Source organism: Macaca mulatta, chromosome 9 (assembly GCF_049350105.2).
Source record: "Macaca mulatta isolate MMU2019108-1 chromosome 9, T2T-MMU8v2.0, whole genome shotgun sequence".
NCBI lineage: Eukaryota > Metazoa > Chordata > Mammalia > Primates > Cercopithecidae > Macaca > Macaca mulatta.
Genome location: NC_133414.1, coordinates 108,081,763 through 108,096,218, shown reverse-complemented (window position 1 = coordinate 108,096,218; position 14,456 = coordinate 108,081,763).

Below are 14,456 nucleotides of genomic sequence, written 5' to 3'. Positions count from 1 at the left end.
CTTCTGTTAGTACTTACTTCCTTGCACAGACTTTGTAATGTATACTTTACTGAGTTCCCCAAACCCAAAGGAGAATAAAGCCAAGGGCCTACAAAAAATTATTTTATTAGTCCAAAAAAGTAATTCATTTTATGAAGTTTTCACAGAAGTTTATGCTTATTAATCAAAGACCTTCAAGTTTGAAGAACTGAAGGAGAAGTGATATCACAAAATTTGGAGCAAATAGTTTCTTTGAATAATTTTTTAAGTACCTAAGGATTGCTTTGTATTACCCTGAAAATTGTTTTCCTTTAAAATTTTTATTATTTCCACACCGTTTTTCTCTATCTTTCTGTTTTCCTGTAAATGAGTAACAGTAAACCCCCCACCCCAACAAAATGTGAATTCACCTAGGCTGAAATCATAAGATATATTCACTTTGTTTTCCCTACTTTTTCTGCATCTTCAAGAATTTATATCAAATATGGATGAATTTGAACATTTGACATTTGGAGATATTCTGTGACTCAAAAGAATAAAACAGAAAGACATGGGACACTTGAAAGGAGGACCAGAAACAAAATTCTAAAACCTTCTCATTACTTACGTACAGCAAAGATGAATTTATAAGCATCTCATGTAAACTCTAGGGTAAGTAAATTTTTAAAAAGTTTAAAAATTTTAAACTTTTAAACAAGTAAATTTTTAAAAAGTTTAAAATTTTTAAACTTTTAAACAAGGAATACAAATGGATTTTGCTAATTTAAGACATCATTGTTTTTCATTTAGTGTACTGGTTAAAGGATTTTCCAAGTTAACTAACAAATTTATTTTCCAAATCCTGAGTTTTTCCTTTTAGGTGTCAGCCATGATTTCTCATCGGGAGTGTTTAAAAATGTTATCCTACCAGTTGGTGAAAAAATATCATACCTCCTTTCTAATCTTTATTGGAAAATCATTTTTCTTTTCTTTTCTTTTTTCTTTCCTTTTCTTTTCTTCCCCTCCCCTCCCCTTCCTTCCCCTCTCCTGCCCTCCCCTTCCCTTCTCTTTTTTTTTGAGGCCTGATCTCACTCTTGCCCAGGCTGGAGTGCAGTGTTGCAGTCTCTGCTCACTGTAACCTCCACCTCCCAGGTTCAAGCAATTCTCCTTCCTCAGCCTCCCAGGTAGAGGGGATTACAGGCACCCGTCACCACGCCCAGCTAATTTTTGTATTTTTCTTCAGTAGAGACAGAATTTAACAATGTTGACCAGGCTGGTCTCGAACTCCTGACTTCAAGTGATCCACCCCCCCCCCCGCCAAGCCTCCCAAAGTGCTGGGATTACAGACATGAGCCACCACGCCCACCCAGAAAAAAATCATTCTTTATAGTCAAAGCTTAAATGCTTCATGACCCATCTTCATAGGAGAGTATTCTTTTTATGCTCTGTTCCCTGATTTGGTGACTGCGAGAACTCTTTTATAACATTTATGAAGTGCTTGCACAGCATTAAGAGATAGGCATTAAAAGATGACTATATCTTGCCTCAGCCCTGGAAGTACCTATGGGAGAGTGACATTTAAATATATTCATGTGGCCAAATGTCGTGGCTTATGCCTATAATCCTAGTACTTTGTGAGGCTGAGACAGGAGGATTGCTTGAGGCCAGGAGTTCAAGACCACTGTGAACAACATAGGGATCCCATCACTGCAAAAAATAAGAAAACGTTAGCCAGGTATGGTGGTTTGCACCTGTAGTCTGGCTATTCAGGAGGCTGAGGTGGGAAGATCGCTTGAGCTTAGGAGGTCAAGGCTTCAGTGAGCTGTGATTATGCCACTGCATTCCAGCCTTGTGACAGAGTGAGACCTTGTCTCCAATCGTTCAATCAATAAAAAAATACATAAAGTATGCGCCATACTGTGGTGGACATATGTGCGGGGGTAGAGAGAGGACACAAATGATCCTTCGAAAGGGCTTCAGAGATACCATGACACCCGGAATAGCCAGGCTGCTTTGAGAAGGCGCTCTAAACAGTTTGATGGCTGTGTTTCTCAGCAGGAACAGTAACATTTTGGATAGGTCAGTTTGCTGTACTGTCGTTATACTCTCTTAAGCATTGCAAGCAGCTTTGGGTCTATGGTCTTTTCCCACCAGCTAGCATCAGTTGGAATTGGGAAGAGCAGTTGGCATCCTTCTTTAGCTGTGCTCATACAATATGACTATTATTTTCTGAGTTTCCTGTCCCTGCCATTTTCATTCATTTCCTTTCATTCACTGAAGACTTTGGCACCTGGCTTATAGTTACTCTCTTCTCCCCAAGTCCCACCTTTATGATGGTCACTTCAAATTCCATGTGGTTAACTAAACCAACATCCTGGTTCTCAACTGCTTGACCTCAAATTTAGTGACCTTTTACCTTTTCACGAAGCCACCCAGTCTCTGAATCTTATAATTATTTATATCAGCAGCTACACGCTTAAAAACTTAAAAATCTCTTCTGCTCTCTGCCCATTTTTCCAGCTTTTTAGCTGAATGACTTCCAGTGCATCTGTACTTCAGCTTCAAGAACTCCAATCCTTTGGCTGTGCTGTTTTCTCTCCCAGTCAGCTTTTACATTTTACTTCCCATCACTTCAACCATTACAATCTTGCACCCTTTTCCCTGTTAGACCTACCCAGTAAAACACAACCCTAGGTCAGATATTATGGTAATAGCTAACACATACTGAGTGCTTATTGTATTCCAGTCTTTTAAGTTTACCTGGATTGTCTCCTTTAATATTCTCAATGGCGCTGTTATCTCCATTTTGTGCATGAGGAAAATAAAGCTCAATTTCTGTCTACTGTCAGTAGGATATAAACCATAGAAGTTTGCCCTTAGAAAATGTGCATTTAACCACTTATTTAGACTGTGTTTCAAAGCAGCTCTCTTCTCTGCTTCCACACTTGGACTGCTGTACTGTTTTCAAGACAGAGTAGGTTTTGCTAGGTGGAGAGTGTTGAAAGCACTCATCTTAAACCTTGGCTCTGTAACCAACCCTCTTGGTAGGTCTCCAGCCAAGCCAGAAAACAGATAAGGAGGGAAGTAACAGTGATGAGGTATTTAATGTCACCAGCTGCTTCTGGGTGTCTGTAGCCAGAGGAAGAAAAAAAGCTAAAGAGAATAGGCATCAGTTTGGAGATTGAGTGTGATGTCACCTTTGCCTGATGACCTACTGAACATTAGAGACTGAACTGACTTAAAATTGGTAGAATAGGCATGAGAGAGTCCTCCATTTGTTTGTTTGTTTCTTGTTTTTAATTTTAGGTGAGTCTGAGTGATTATGTCATGTATATGTATGTCATGGCTGATGGGCTGAGGACCTCCATTGCCCTCTCTGAGGCTTGGCTCAGCTGGCCTGGAGAGATGTGCTGGGGATCATGCACCCTCTTGTTGCCTTCCATCTCTATCTGTTTTGAGAAAACCACTCTAACTAGTCTTTGCTCTGGATTTCTCTCTCTAGATGTCCTTCCTTTTGTTCTGGATTTGTTGATGCTGACATTGTGAAGTGACAGGGTAAAGCTTTTGAGAGCTGATTGCTTCAGTTATTAGGTCACCTATGGGACTCTCTAAGTACCGTCATGCATCACTTGACTGTGGGAATATGTTCTGAAAAATGTGTCATTAGGCGAATTCACCATCATGCTTATTTACACACACATAGCTGGTGTAGCCTACTACACACCTAGATTACATGTTATAGCCTCTTGCTCCTAAGCTACAACCCTGTGCAGCATGTTACTGTGCTAAATACTGGAGACAGTTGTAGCACAATAGTAAATATTTGCATTTCTAAATATATCTAAACATAGAAAGGGTACAGTAAAAATACAATATGAAAGTTGTTTCTGTTTTTTAATACACCTATATAGTGCAGCTCCATTTTAATCTTATGGGACCAGCAGTGCATATACTGTTCATTGTTGACTGAAACATTGTTATGTAGTGCATGATGACTGTACTTAATTTAGGGATTTGCTTTGACAATGGTTTTTTTTATTTGTTTGTTTGTTTTTGAGACAGGGTCTGGCTCTGTTGCCCTGGCTGGAGTGCAATGGCATGATCTTGGCTAATTGCAACCTCCACCTCCTGTGTTCAAGCGATTCTCCTGCCTCAGCCTCCTGAGTAGCTGGGGCCACAGGTGTGCACCACCACATTGTGCTAATTTTTGTATTTTTGGTAGAGACGGGGTTTCACCACATTGCCCAGGCTGGTCTCGAACTCCTGTTTTCAGGTGATCCGCCTGCCTCAGCCTCCCAAAGTGCTGGGATTACAGGCATTAGCCACTGTGCTGGCCTCGACAATGGTTTTCATTTCCCTGTACAAAAAAACTTTCCTGTCACCATTCTTAGTCCCTTAAAGAGGCAAACTTTTATTTTCTAGATATTTAAAATAATACCAATAACTTCCTACCTTAATTTCAGATTCACCATAATTTCTGCATGTGATACTCACATAAATGTATTTCCACCACAATTTTGAACCTGAATTTAAGTCACTTGACTTAATTCTCACTCACAAGAGATAAGGTAGCCTCTGGTGGCAGGGATTTTTCTTAGAAACCCCTTTCTGCTCAAAAGACTTCTTAGAGAAAAATCACACATTGGTGAAAACTAGTACTATGACATTTATGTTCATGACTTTGCCTGGCAATTCTTCTGTTTCCCATTCTCCACAGGAGCTGTTTTAAACTTCTGCTGACCTTAGACCCTTTCCTGTGTGCTCACTAGATCTCCTCCTACCCTTTCATTCTCAGCAGGTTATTTTACCTCCCATTTTCTCAGAGAAAATAGAAAACATAAGATGGAAACTTTAGCAAATTAGTGTGACCACATCTTCAAACTTACTTCATTGATAACCCATTTTTTTTGTCTTTTTTTTTTTTTTGTCCTTTCCTCCTTGCACAGTGGAAAAGGTGATCCTCTTCCGGTCTGAGGCTCTGGATCTCTTCCCATTCATTCCTACTCTTTAGGATTTTTCTCGTTTTACTTAGCTATGGCTGCTTCCCACTTGCATTTAGCCTTTCTCACATCTTTTCTATCTTAGAAGAAAAAAATAAAACCATCCTATGCCAGTTTGCCCTTCTCTCTTCTGTTTCATACCTCTCTATCACAGACAAGTGTTCATGAAAAAGTTATCTGGCCGGGCGTGGTGGCTCAAGCCTGTAATCCCAGCACTTTGGGAGGTTGAGACGGGCGGATCACGAGGTCAGGAGATCGAGACCATCCTGGCTAACACGGTGAAACCCCGTCTCTACTAAAAAATACAAAAAATTAGCCGGGCGCGGTGGCGGGCACCTGTAGTTCCAGCTACACGGGAGGCTGAGGCAGGAGAATGGCGTGAACCCGGGAGGCGGAGCTTGCAGTGAGCTGAGACCCGGCCACTGCACTCCAGGCTGGGCGACAGAGCGAGACTCCGTCTCAAAAAAAAATTAAAAATAAAAAATAAAAAGAAAAAGTTATCTGTACTCACTGTTTCTTTCCTTGAACTTCCTATTTATTCTTCAACCAACTGCAATATTTTACCTCAACTGAAATTACCAGTTTTAAAGGTCACCAACTACCACTTCATTTCTAAATCCACTGGGTATTTCTCAGACCTTGTCTGACTTGACCTCTGCTCAACATGTGACAGTTTATCCACTTTCTTCTTGAAATCTTCTTTTCCTTGGACTTCACTGACACCAATGTTTCCTGGTGTTAGATAATTTACTTCTGTGGTCATTCCTTTGAATGTCTTCAGGGCTTTGCCTTCATTCATTCTCTCATCCTTTTGTTTGTGTATTTATAAAGCATTTATTACATGCCAGGCAGTATATTAAGTACTAGAGACTGAGAATCGGAAGCAATATTGGGACTGTTTCTTCAGAAAAATACACTCCTAAACATACACTGAAAATGTGGCATACATTTTCAAGCCTCTCACACAGTGTTAACTACATGCATATCACTGTGAATCTTGCTTCAGGGCCTCTAATTTATCTTCGCAGAAAGTTTTTTGGGATGGAGTCTCGCTCTGTCACCCAGGCTGGAGTGCAGTGGCACAGTCTTGGCTCACTGCAACCTCCGCCTCCCAGGCTCAAACAATTCTGCTGCCTCAGCCTCCCAAGTAGCTGGGATTATAGGCACGTGCCATCACGCCCAGTTAATTTTTGTATTTTTAGTAGAGACGGGGTTTCACCATGTTGCCCAGGCTGGTCTTGAACTCCTGATGTCAGGTAATCCACCTGCCTCAGCCTCTCAAAGTGCTGGGATTACAGGTATGAGCCACTGCGCCCGGCCAGAACTTTTATAAAAATATTTTTTGAAACTGCCCCAAGAGGCTTAAGTATTTTTTAAAAGCCCATGGAAAGTGAAAATGAAAACAGTTTTTCCCAGAAAAAGATTTTGCTACCATTGGAAATTTTCTTCAAGGCATTAAGAATAAAGAAGTTCTTTAAACCTAACATTTGTGAACAATCTGCTTTTCCCCTTCTCCCTCCAACCCCTACTCCCATATGCTTTGATTGGTGTCATAAGAATACAATTCAGGAAAGAGACTTAACCCATCCATGAAAAGGAGAAAATGGAATGATAAGAGCTGGTATCTTTACTTGAGAGTAGCTTGAATAGGGTTCTAGCATGTACCAGGGTTCAAATGATGGATGGGATACCAACTTCAGAGAAGGGGTGCAGATGAGAAGTTGAGTAATTCCCCGTTTGATGAAGTTATTTTTAGTGTCAAGAGAAGGAAATGGTCCTGGTGTTGATATCTTGTGGTTACAAGTAATAGAGTATCTGCATTCTGGGCACTATCCCTTTATGCTGTCTATGCTTTACAACCCTCTTCCAAAATGGGTGGGTGCTAAGAAGATCCAGCCCCATCTTCCTCATGTAACAGATATTTTAAAAAAGAATCTTCTAGCCAAAGATTTGTTATTGGGGTTCTTTCGATCACTGGAAACAACTAAAGGAAAAAGATGGTGAAATTCATGTTGCTTTGGGGGCTATTTTGTAGGAGATAAAACATTTGCCAATGTTTTCACCCAGTGAATACATATTGAGCATCTACTCCAACAGAGGGCTTGTAAATGGTGAGTAAAAGCAGGTGAAACCCTTGCCCATAAAGCTGATGGTTTAGTGTTATAGATCATCAGTAGCCAGATAATCACAAATACAAAAATGCAAATGTAACAGGTGTTAGGAAGAAGCACAAGTTTCTATAGACCACCAGTAACCAGATAATCACAAATATAAAAATGTAAATATAAGAAGTCTATAACAAGAGAATTTGACTGTCTTAGATTAGGGAAGTCTCCCTAAAGTGATGCTGAAGCAGAAATCTGAAGACATGAGTAAATGTTAACAAATGAAGAGGGAAGGAATGTGTGCCCCTGATAAAAGGGCTAATATATGCAAAGGACCTGTGATAGGAAAGAACGTTCAAATATAGGTACTAGAAGAAAGGCCGGTGGTCGGAGGGGAGAGAAGGAGGAGGAGATGACCCTTGAGACCAGATTCGAATTTTGAGAAGATCTCCTTGGCTGCGATTGGAGCAAGGATTAGAGTGGGGCAGAGTAGATATAAAACCAGTCATCCAAGCATGAGATAATGGTAACTAGGACCCAGGTAGTGGGGATGGAAATTTAAGACATTGATCGTATTTAATACTTGGTCATTGGTTTTGAATATGAGTATTAGATTAGACTGTATATAATTGCTAGTATTTTAGCAGAAACAATTTGACGGTTTCTTTTGGTATTGAAATAAGAATTACTAGTTTAAAAAAGTGTGTGTATGTGTGTGTGTATGTATAGAAGTATATTTTTTTACCTTTTGAAAATTACTATATGTATTTATTACTCATTCAAAACATTCTTAGTTCTAAAGCCTTTTTAAATATTAATTCAGGGATTCTCATTGAATTGGTTGAGAGCAGAGACAAATGTTAAGCAAATAAATCAATTCATAATTTCCAAGTAGAATTTTACCAAACCATAGATCTAATTGGTCACTGCAGCAAAGTTTCTTCTTTTTATTTGGGAAGAGCCTAAATATATTCTTCCCATATACCGCAGGACAAGGGGCAGTCAGTCCACTCCCCTCTACACAATCTTCAAAAGTGCCTAGAGAAGGATTCTGTTGTACAATAAGAATCAGAAACTAAAAAACATGGTGTGTCGAAGTCTCGACCCCCATTCTGCTGTCATGAAGGTTTAGAGGAAAGGGGTTGACTTAAGAGAGGCGGGGCAGGCCTCCAACTCTCCGGGTTAAGGAAAAGTGTTGTAGGTTGAGGTTGCTGTGAAAGAGACTGTGAGACAGTGATTTGGCTATAGGTGCCTTAATGGGGATGATTCTTGAGTGTAATGTGAGTGAGGGAGTAAAGGAAGCAGAATTAGGCAAAAGAAAGAGTTAGTTGAGCTGTGATGCAGTCACAACAAAGATGTCAGGAGATCCTGTAAGGGCACTCTGGAGCTGGGATGGCCCTTCAGAGTTGTTGCAAGTTGGGGCAAGGGCACAAAAGTATACGTACTTTTTTAAAGAGTCATGGAAGACTGTACACTGACGCACAAGCCAGTCCCTCCTTGAAGCCTATTACATCCATTGAATATGAATAACTAAGCCTTACTTTTGAGAAAATTGAGTCTTGGACCCTTGAGAATCAATCCTCAAACTAAAAAGTACCTCTGTGATTTTAAAAGCAATTTTTATAACCAGGGTTGAGATTATTTAGCTTGTTTAGATGGGCTAATGGAACAGTCTTTTGTCAGTATTCGACATGATTCCCTTACTGACATTCATTTTATAACCGTACCCAACTCATTCAAATGCAGATTTAGATGTGACACTTAAAGACCTGTAAAATTGCTGGAAGAGGGTGTTTGTCTTTCTAAGTGCGTTTTCTGTAATAGTAGGGTTTACTGAGTTTCTCACTTGAGTGCCACCAGCATGCTTTGAATAACAAGAATACTTACTATCTCTATACATATGGCTGAATTTCTAAGATGCGCAGCTTCTTCATATTAATTGGTGTAGGACATTCATAAATTACAGCACCCAGGTGGGTAGGTATAATTAGCTAAAATCTTATTTTTTGCTTCAAAAATCATGGTTCAGTAGCATTCACAACCTTAAGAGCACTAACAGCTGTAGGAACAGGAGCCACTAATGTAACACATTTCCTCAAAAGACATGGGAAGTATAAACATCTTAACCTTAAGTAAAGAGGGGTGTCTGTGTATGTGTGTGTGTCTGCGTGTGTCTGTATTTATGCACGTGTGTAAAAAATTCTGAGAATATTCAGAAATCCAAAAGATAGCATTTTGAGGAGGGCACAATGAAATGTACACAAATCTAGCCATATTGGAGAAGAATACAGAACATGATACAAAGATGTCTGTATCAGTTATAATGCTTTTGGCAACAAGTAACAAATCCAGACTCCAAGAAGATTAAATAGTAAAATTAACTCATTGATGACAGGAATTCCAGCTATAGGGTAGGCTTTGAGGTGTGATTGCCTTTATTCACTGGCACAGTAATGTCATCAAGGGCACAGGTTCTTTGCAACTCTCCATCATATTTTATGTTGCAATTGGTGAGTGAAAGTATGTAATTATGACTTCAACATCAAGCCGTTGCAAGACAGCTGCAGCAGTTCCAGGCATCACATCCAGAGCTGGCAGCATTTGCTCACAGTATTAGAAAACTTCTAGAATCCTCCCAGAGGAGTTCCCCAGTGTGTCCTATTGGCCAGATTCTAAACATGTGCCCATTTCTTTTTTTGCTTTTAGAGACAAGGTCTCACTCAGTTGCCCAGGCTGGAGTGCAATGGCATGATTATAGCTCACTGTGATCTCAAACTCCTGGGCCCAAGCAGGTAGCTGGGAATACTGGCATGAGCCACTATGCCTGGCTAATTAAAAAAGAAAATTTTGCGTGTAGAGACAAGGTCTTGCTATGTTGACCAGACTGGTCTTGAACTGCTTTCCTCAACTGATACTCCCAACTTGGCTTCCCAAAACGCTGGGATTACAGGCATGAGCTAACGCACCTGGCCTCATGTGCCAGTTTCTGAACCAAGCACTGGCAAAGAAAATGAATAACTATTAGCCTTCTAAGTCATCTCCCTGTAATTGAGGGCGGGTTGAGCTTGCAATGTTGATGTGGGGGGAAAGGGGACATGACAAATCAAGCTTCTGTTCAAAGGAAAAAAGGAGAAATGGATGCTAGGGTAGGCAAACTGAATCTTCTGTAATACCTTTATTGTCTTCAATATTTCTTCAATATTGATTAGAACAGTACACACCAAAAGTAGGGGGATGATTAATGAGAAAGCTGCTTCATATTCTACCAGTGGACCACAGAGTTAGAAAGCTACTGACCTAATAGGCTCATTAAGAAGTAATTCTTTTGTCAGATAGCATTTAACAATATATTTGACAAAGAAGGTTAAAGGAGCATAGATTGGCTACTAATAGAAGAAACTAGAGCTGTTTTGGAGTTGATGAAAGTTCACTTCATCTCTATAGCAATGGTTCTTAAAATATGGACCTCCCAAAATCTGAATCAGAATTTCCCAGGGTAACTATTAAAAATGCAGATTAATAGGCCCTGCCCCAGACTTACCTTATGAAGTTGGGGTAGGGTGTTAGGAATCTGCATTAATTAGCTCTTTGATTAACGCACACTGGCATTTAAGATTCACTGTTCTGTAGACTCGTATCATGTATAACAATAATGAACTTTTTTCCTCGGTGCTACAAATAAACTGTTCATACTGGATTGGTCAAACAAAATCAATTTGTAACATATATGAAGACTAGTGCCATGAGCTAAAGGCTCACTCTAAACAAGGAGCCCAGATCCTGAAATAAACTTATATACTGTACCACTGAAAGACTCTAGCAATGGCTTTCTTTAACACCCCTCCCCCAAATCTCCCTGCATTTTTTTTTTTTTTTTTTTTTTTTTTTTTTTGAGACGGAGTCTCACTCTGTTGCCCAGGCTGGAGTGCAGTGGCTGGATCTCGGCTCACTGCAAGCTCCGACTCCCAGGTTTGCGCCATTCTCCTGCCTCAGCCTCCCGAGTAGCTGGGACTATAGGCACCCGCCACCTCGCCCGGCTAGTTTTTTGTATTTTTTTTAGTAGAGACGGGGTTTCACCGCGTTAGCCAGGATGGTCTCGATCTCCTGACCTCGTGATCCGCCCGTCTCGGCCTCCCAAAGTGCTGGGATTACAGGCTTGAGCCACCATGCCCGGCCCTCCCTGCATTTTAATTCTTCAGATAGCTGACTGTCTCTGTCATTCAAACTAGCATTTTACCTCATCCAAATAATATATTCTTTATGTATATAGGTTAGCATGAATGAAGTCTCTACTACTTAGCTAATGAGGGGGCTGTGAGATCTTACTTTTTAGATGAACTTTCCAGAGTCACCTTTACATTTAATGTTCTTATTGGCGCCCTATTTATTCCTTAAAAAAAGATCCAAACTTAGTGACCAAACAGTTTTAGGGTTGTAAACAGAAGTGTTAGAGGAACTGTTAGTTTCTCCTGTTTCCACAGAGGGTAGGAGTTTCTACTCCAGTCCGTAGGGAGAAAGAGGAGTGAGGAACACTTTCAGCCACTCCCCCTCCTCAGGGTAGCAGGGAGACTTTATATGATCTGTGAGTTGAGGATAAGGACATGGGCATGTTTGGCTTCTCTCCCCTTCTGATCTTCACATTGGCAGATCGGAGGCATGTCTGGTTCACTCATACATGCAGGAAGTTTATCACAGTAAGCCTATTCTGGTAGGGAAGGCCTACAGTTGTCCTGCCCTGCCTGTGTCTGGTTGAGAATACTGAATTCTGTGGTAAAGTATCTATTAGGTCACGCACTGAGATAACACATCTAAGGCATGTCCTTTGAGGTAGGTTTTATTAGTTCTAAAGCTGATACTTTGGTCTTCATCTGCCTTATTCTCATTTTTATCTGTGCATTGATTCTGACTTTTCTCCCTTTTTGGGGAGAAGAAAAGGGTGACATTTATCAGCCCCCTGGAACCTAGAGTAGAATCATGATCGAATTTCCCTGTCTCGAGGAGCATACATGTGAGGTGAGGGAGCACGATAGGGAATAAGGCTGAAGGAAGATGATATGACTCTGGCTTCTCCTTAGAAACTGTGCTTTACTCAAGCTTTGGAGCTTGAGAGTGCCTTTTGGCAGGGACTGCAAATGTTCTCTGTCTTTATCTTGTCTTATAATTAGTGGGAGAAAGTTCATAATTATGATTTTATGAGCACGAATCCATTTGTTAACAAAGTAAACGTCCCAATTGTGTATGATATTTTTGGAAGTCTCCAAAGATCTTATTTAGTATGGGCTAGGGAAGGTTGTACCCATCTAATGGAATTCTTTTTCCATTCTCCACTTTATTACTCACATTGCCCTGTCTGTGCCAGAGTCATCCTGAGGCTCCCTGCAGACATCGTCAGGAGAAGTCATGGTAGACACAGCATCCATATTGCCTACCCTGTATGTATTTCTTCCATCTTTCTTGTTGTTGAAACCTCAATTTTGCTTGGGATAACAATTGCCAGCCTCAGTCTGTGAGTCATGATTCATATGTGTCAGTCATGACCATCTTATTTCATTTCGCAAGACCCTCATTGGCCTTCTTGTAGATGTGGATGGTTATGTGACCCAGTTCTGGTGGATGAGTCATAAGAGGAAATCTGCTGGAGGCTTCTGGGAAGATTTTGCTTTTCTGATAACAGTGACAGATGTTTCTTAGCTCTTCTTGTCTTGAACATGGACATACTATCTTGGCTGCGCCATCTTACCTCATTCTTATGATGGAAAAAATAGACTATTCACAAAGTCTACAAAGAACACCGAGACACTGGGTGCCCAGGCATGTAAGTTTAACACTACCCCACACAGGTTTCACATTCCCATAGATAAGTAGGGCTACTATTGAATATTACACAAAATAATCTTTTTACCTAATCAAAAATCTTTTTACCTAATCAAAAATTTTTTTACCTAATCAAAATTAGGTACATGATCCCAGAACCAAGTGTGCAGCTTACATTTAACCAATGGCTAACTCATTGCCTGATGCATAACAGGCAATACTAGAACAGTATTTGTTGGATGAGGGAAAAGTGAATCACTGGAAAGACGTATGGGTGAATGAAGTGACTAATGAGCCCAAATACCACTTATCATGAATTTCTAATATGATGTAGTTTGGTTTTGTTCACAGCTGAGTACAAACAAAATAGTATTGTACTCAGCAATAAAAACAACATGGATAAACCTTAAAAACAGCCTGCCAAATGAAAGGAGCCACACTCAAAAGAGAACATCGTGTATAATTCCATTTGTTTGAAACTGTAGGAAAGGCAGACTTATTTCATGTTGATAAATCCTCATCTCATGGGTGCTTCTCTCAGTGGTTGCCGGGGCCAGGGGCTTGGATACAGGGAGGATGGAGTGGGAGGGGCACAAATAATCCTTTTAGGGTAGTGGAAATGTTCTGTATCTTCGTTGTGGTGGTGGTTGCATAGGTGTCAAAAGTTACTGAGTATGTGCATTTTATTGTGTGTAAATTATACCTCAATAAATTTGAATTTTCAAAAGAAAGCTCACTTCTTCAGGACCAATAGTAGGGAGGGGCACTGATGCTGAGTGTCACTGGTAATTCATGCAGCCGTGAGAGATCCTCATAGAACAGGACGACAGAGGGGAAAAGGTTATCTGCCAGACAGATTTTTCTGAGTCTACAAGGAAGTGGCCTTAGACCAGGTCATTTTTGTAGGTTCCTTGCATCTTTATAGGTTCCTTTGTAGGCTTCTTTCTGCTTGAGCCAGGGAAGGCCCAAATTTTGTTGTATATCAAGAGTTAGAAGGTTCTCGTGGAATGAGGTCTTTAATACTTGAACCTCTGGATTTTTTTTAAACTGAAAAAAAAAAAAATCTGCACAAATACCTACAAAGGCTTTTATCTAGAACCTGCTCTAAGATATAATGAAGTCAGTCTACCTTTTGATCTAAGAAGCTTTTTTCCCTAAAAAATATATTTTCTCAGTTGTAAAAGTAATCCTTTCGAGTGATTCTCCTGCCTTGAGTAGCTGGGATCACAGGCGCATGCCACTATGTCCAGCTAGTTTTTGTATTAGTAGAGACGGGGTTTCACCATGTTCGCCAGGCTGGTCTTGAACTCCTGACCTCAGGTGATCCACCCACCTCGGCCTCCCAATGTGCTGGGATTACAGGCAGCCACTATGCCCAGCCTGCATTTGTATTCTTGCACATTCTGCCTTTGAGGTTATAAAATAATTCTTCCATAGTTTCTTTTTGGTCAGAATTTAAATGTTTTATTCATTTATTTAATTTTGTTTTAAGAGACGAGGTCTCACCCTGTTGCCCAGGCTGGAGTGCAATGGTGAGATCATAGCTCACTGTAATTTCCAACTCCTGGGCTCAAGCAAT